Source organism: Macaca mulatta, chromosome 19 (assembly GCF_049350105.2).
Source record: "Macaca mulatta isolate MMU2019108-1 chromosome 19, T2T-MMU8v2.0, whole genome shotgun sequence".
NCBI classification, from domain to species: Eukaryota; Metazoa; Chordata; class Mammalia; order Primates; family Cercopithecidae; genus Macaca; species Macaca mulatta.
In genome coordinates this window covers 66,606,380-66,611,573 of record NC_133424.1, presented here as the reverse complement: position 1 = coordinate 66,611,573, position 5,194 = coordinate 66,606,380, and the positions used below count along the sequence as shown (strand labels likewise).

Genomic DNA, 5,194 nt, shown 5'->3' with positions numbered 1-5,194 from the left:
AATGCAGCCGGGAGGTGAACAGCAGAGAGGACAATGCACCCCTCAGAGTGGGAGCCTTGGGAATAGATCTGGTGATCCCAGGAGGTTCCGGGAGACAATTTAGGGCCAATGGTATCTGGACTGTCTGCCGATCATTTCCAGAAGGAGGAATCAGTGTTGGATTGCAGAGACATTTTCCGGGGTGATCCATGGAGGACCATTAACATGTGATACCTTTCCTCTCTATTAATGTTGACTTCCCTTGGTTGAATCCCCTTCTTTTCCCACCCCCAGACATGAGGCTACATCCCACACGGCAGCGTTGGCTCCACAGCTCTGCACACCTGCGTGCTCTGGTCCATGGCGCGTAACACAGTCTTCTTTATTCCTCATTGCCACACTCCCTGGTGTGCTTTACTGAGCCTCCATCTCTTCAGTTCAGAGTTCCAAACACACTTCAGTAACTAAATCAATGGGGAAGTATCGGATTTCCACCAGGAAAAGATAAATCCACCCTGATGCCCTGACACCCTCTCTGAACCCTGTGAGCCCTTCACTCCTTCTCAGATGCTACCTGTGCAGCTTCTCCTCAGATCATTGTGTAACCATCACTGCCATCCTGTTCCACACATTGTCATCACCCTACACCGAGTCAGCAGCCACCCCCCATTCCTTCCTCCCTCCAGCACCTGCTAACCACGAGTGTGCTTTCTGTCTCTATGGGTTTGCCTATTCTTGCTGAAAACATTTCAATCTGCCTATGATCTGTGAGCTCCTCACTCTGAGACTCCCTGCCTTTCCAGGAAGAACCAAAGTACCCCATGTCAAAAGCAATGATAGGCATTTGCAGTGCGTTGGTGATCCACGAAAGGAAAATCACAGAAGTAGAATAGAAATCCAGCTGCAGACAAGACCTCAGGTCAATGAATCGTGTCAAGCAGTTGAACTGTTTCTTTCTACTCACCTAGGACAGTCAGACAGAAGTATGCAAAAGGACTGGGGCTGATTCTTTTCTGAATTGTCCCAAAACAGCAAGAGAACTTGAGTCCTAGCACTAAAGAGTTCAACATGTCTAGGTCAAAGACCACTGTTGTGTTTGAAGGATGTAAAACCCTGCTGCATAGAATAGAATGTTTGGAGGGAGGTACGTGAGAAACATGAGGGACCGAATATTCCCCATCTACCCTCTAGAATAAAGAAATCTTATCATTCGCCACCTACCCTCTAGAGCAAAGAAATCTTATCATTCACCATCAACCCTCTAGAGTAAAGAAACCTTGTCATTCACCATCTACCTTCTAGAGTAAAGAAATCTTATCATTTGCCACCTGCCCTCTAGAATAAACAAATCTTACCATTCGCCACCTACCCTCTAGAAGAAAACTTATCATTCGCCATCTACCCTCTAGAATAAACAAATGTTATCATTCACCATCTACCCTCTAGAATAAAGAAATCTTATCATTCACCATCTACCCTCTAGAATAAAGAAATCTCATCATTCACCATCTACCCTCTAGAATAAAGAAATCTTATCATTCACCATCTATCCTCTAGAATAAAGAAATCTTATCATTTGCCATCTACCCTCTAGAATAAAGAAATCTCATCATTCACCATCTACCCTCTAGAGTAAATAAATGTTATCATTTGCCATCTACCTTCTAGAGTAAAGAAATCTTATCATTTGCCATCTACCCTCTAGAATAAAGAAATCTTATCATTCGCCATCTACCCTCTAGAACAAAGAAATCTCATCATTCACCATCTACCCTCTAGAATAAAGAAATCTCATCATTCACCATCTACCTTCTAGAATAAAGAAATCTTATTAAGGACATTTTCAACGTTATGTTCATATCCATAACAATATGAATGGTTACAATATTAGGTTTTATCTATACAGCATCTTCCAAGTTCTAGTTTGGTTGTGCCAGGCCAAACATTTGAGCCAGATTTCAGCAAGATCAAGCAAGAGACTCTAGCGTCTATCGCTGATGACCTTCCCGCCATACCAGGCCGCCAGCCTTTTCCACGGACCCCCACGTGTGCCTCCTGACTCTCGGGTGCGAATCCTGTGAACACACTGACCTCCGCCTTCTACATGACTGACCAGCACTATGAAATCTGCACAAATATGAATAAGAAATATACAGTCCCCACATTCCCTAAAATAAAACTGGGTCCTCACCCAAGGGCTTTTGCTGGATTATACTAGTAAAAGGCAGGTCTTACAACACACATTCCACAGACTCACATCTCAGAGAAGATTCCTTCCACAGGCTCAGGGCCCTGAACACACTGCTCTACTCTCAGGGCTCAGAGATACTCTGCATATGGGTCTTCACCCCATCCAGGAGCCCTAATTCCTTCTTCCTCAGTTTTTCACACAGTAATTTTTCCCAGGACTGCCGTCTACTTTCCTCTGCCAGAAATTCCTCACTGGTTCCACGGCAATCTCCTCAGGGCTTCCATTTCATAAAATGGAAATGGAATTCTTCATATATCTCAAAAAGGAAAATAATCATCCAAACACTATAAAATACAAACATCCATCTAGCAAAATATTTCTTAGTACATCATGAATTCAAATATATATCATACAAAATGACTGAGGATTTTATTAATTTTGAGCAATAGTGAGGTTTTCTCATAGTATCTTTTGATTGTTGACTGCAAATTGAATAACAATTGTGTCTGGGAATATAATGTGTAAGACAGCTATGTAGAAAGAGTTTTTTTCCTTTTTTGTCTACTAAATACTTAATATTTTATGTGCAATGCCTGCCTTAAATATGGGCATTTCCTCCTTTGAGATATGTGTTCATAAATGTACACACATATATACACTCACACACACATGTATATACTGTACAGTAGCATCTACACATACGGTGTATACACACATAGTGTGTTTTTATGTGATATGTGAGTAATACACACATAACACTTAGACTAAGTGTATGTATCCTATATATCCAAATATATGTGGATTCTTTGTTCTATACAAACTTTATAATATTTCTCTATACATCTACACACATATATAATGTGTGTATATATAGTATTTGTACTATATATAGTATTTGTACATCATACGTAAATATCATATATTAACATATATATGTATACACACATATCAGAATCAGAATTCGTCTATACTAGTCCCATAACATGTGTAACTAGAATGTTTTACCATATGTATGTAATTGAGATTGAACATTAATGTGTACACTTTACTCATTAATTTTTTCTCTTAACCTATCAGGTCTTGATAAACATTTGTTTGAATCACCAAATAAATATAACTTTATGTTGTATAATTTCAAGAACCTATGGTTAGATGAATGAAGGTTTACATACCTTTGGCCAGGTGCGGCGGCTCACGCCTGTAATCCCAGCACTTTGGGAGGCCGAGGAGGGCAGATCACGAGGTCAGGAGTTCGAGACCATCCTGGCTAACATGGTGAAATCCCGTCTCTACAAAAAAATACAAAAAATCAGCCAGGCATGGTGACAGGAACCTGTAGTCCCAGCTACTCGGGAGGCTGAGGCGGGAGAATGGCGTGAACGTGGGAGGCAGAGCTTGCAGTGAGCCAAGATCTCGAAGCTGCACTCCAGCCTGGGCAACAGAGCGAGACTCCGTCTCAAAAAAAAAAAAAAAAAAAAAAAGTTTACATACCTTTTGTCATCTTTAATACCTTCTTTAAAAAAATAAATGAAGATGAGTCTCACTATGTTGCCCTGGCCGGTCTTGAACTCCTGGGCTCAAGTGATCCTCCCCCCTCAACCTGCAAAAACCCTTCATGCCCAGCTCTTACATCTTCATTAAAACACAAAATTTTAGTTTTTATTTCTGAAAGTTTTTGTATCATGTTACATTTTATTGGGTATTAATATTTCCAATAGATATTTTAATAGCATACCTTTCTTCACTTACCGATTGTAAATTATCATTTTATTTTGGATGGTACTGTTGTGTTTCATGCCTAGGTGTTATTGGGGCTACTGAGCTATTTAACTCATCCTTCAGTGGGTGAATTACTCTTTTACGTACAGGGTAAAAAAATGAATAGTTTGGAATAACTTCCCCTATTTAGTTAAGTATTCATTCAATTATATATTTTCGAATGAAGATTCATTTATCCTCGCCTTTAGAGAAGACAGGTTCTAATTCCCCCGTAGCCGAACTCTGAGTACTGATACGTGTACATGCACATGTACTCATATGTGTGTGCTCCCGTGTGGTTGCATTCGTGTGTGCATGTGTGTGTGTGTGTGTGTGTGTGATTTTCAAATACTAGACTGTTTCCCACTTTCATCACTGCGGCATCTCATATTCTACGTTTTGGAGTCATTGACCTTTTTTTTTTTTTTTTTTTGAGACGGAGTCTCGCTCTGTCGCCCAGGCTGGAGTGAGCGGCGCGATCTCGGCTCACTGCAAGCTCCTCCTCCCGGGTTCACACCGTTCTCCTGCCTCAGCCTCCGAGTAGCTGGGACTATAGGCGCCCGCCACCACGCCCAGCTAATTTTTTCTATTTTTAGTAGAGACGGGGTTTCACCGTGTTAGCCAGGATGGTCTCCATCTCCTGACCTTGTGATCCACCCGCCTTGGCCTCCCAAAGTGCTAGGATTACAGGCGTGAGCCACCGAGCCCGGCCTATATTTTTTAATTTACTCCTATTTTTCAGTTTCTCATGATAGGTCAAGATTTGCATTTTGGCCGGGCGCGGTGGCTCACGCCTGTAATCCCAGCACTTTGGGAGGCTGAGGCAGGTGGATCACCTGAGGTCAGGAGTTCAAGACCAGCCTGGCCAACATGGCAAAACCCCGTCTCTACTATAATACAAAAATTAGCCGGGTGTGGTGGTGCGTGCTTGTAGTGCCAGCTACTCGGGAGGCTGAGGCAGGAGAATCGCTTGAACCCGGGAGGCGCAGGTTGCGATCAGCCAAGACTGCGCCACTGCACTCCAGCCTGGGGGACAGAATGAGACTCCATCTCAGAAATGATTTGCATTTCATGCTTAAATGCATGCACCCTGGTGACTTAATTGCTTCCTCCCTAATGACCCCTAATGGCACCAGACACAAATGCTCTGTCAGTTTTAATTTTCTCTTTAATGTAGGTGTTTCTCCTTCTGACCAGCTTTCATTTCCCATTTTCTGCACATGACTGTGATAACCGGGGTGTTGATGAAATATTGTGAGAAGCATC

The 5,194-nt window shown here is 42.2% G+C and overlaps 1 long non-coding RNA gene across 1 annotated transcript in view; it reads right to left on the bottom strand.

The window, feature by feature from the left end:
• LOC144337321 (uncharacterized) overlaps positions 1-5,194 on the bottom strand; it is a 153,312-nt gene that overhangs the window by 24,403 nt on the left and 123,715 nt on the right. The gene's annotated exons all lie outside the window — the stretch shown is intronic.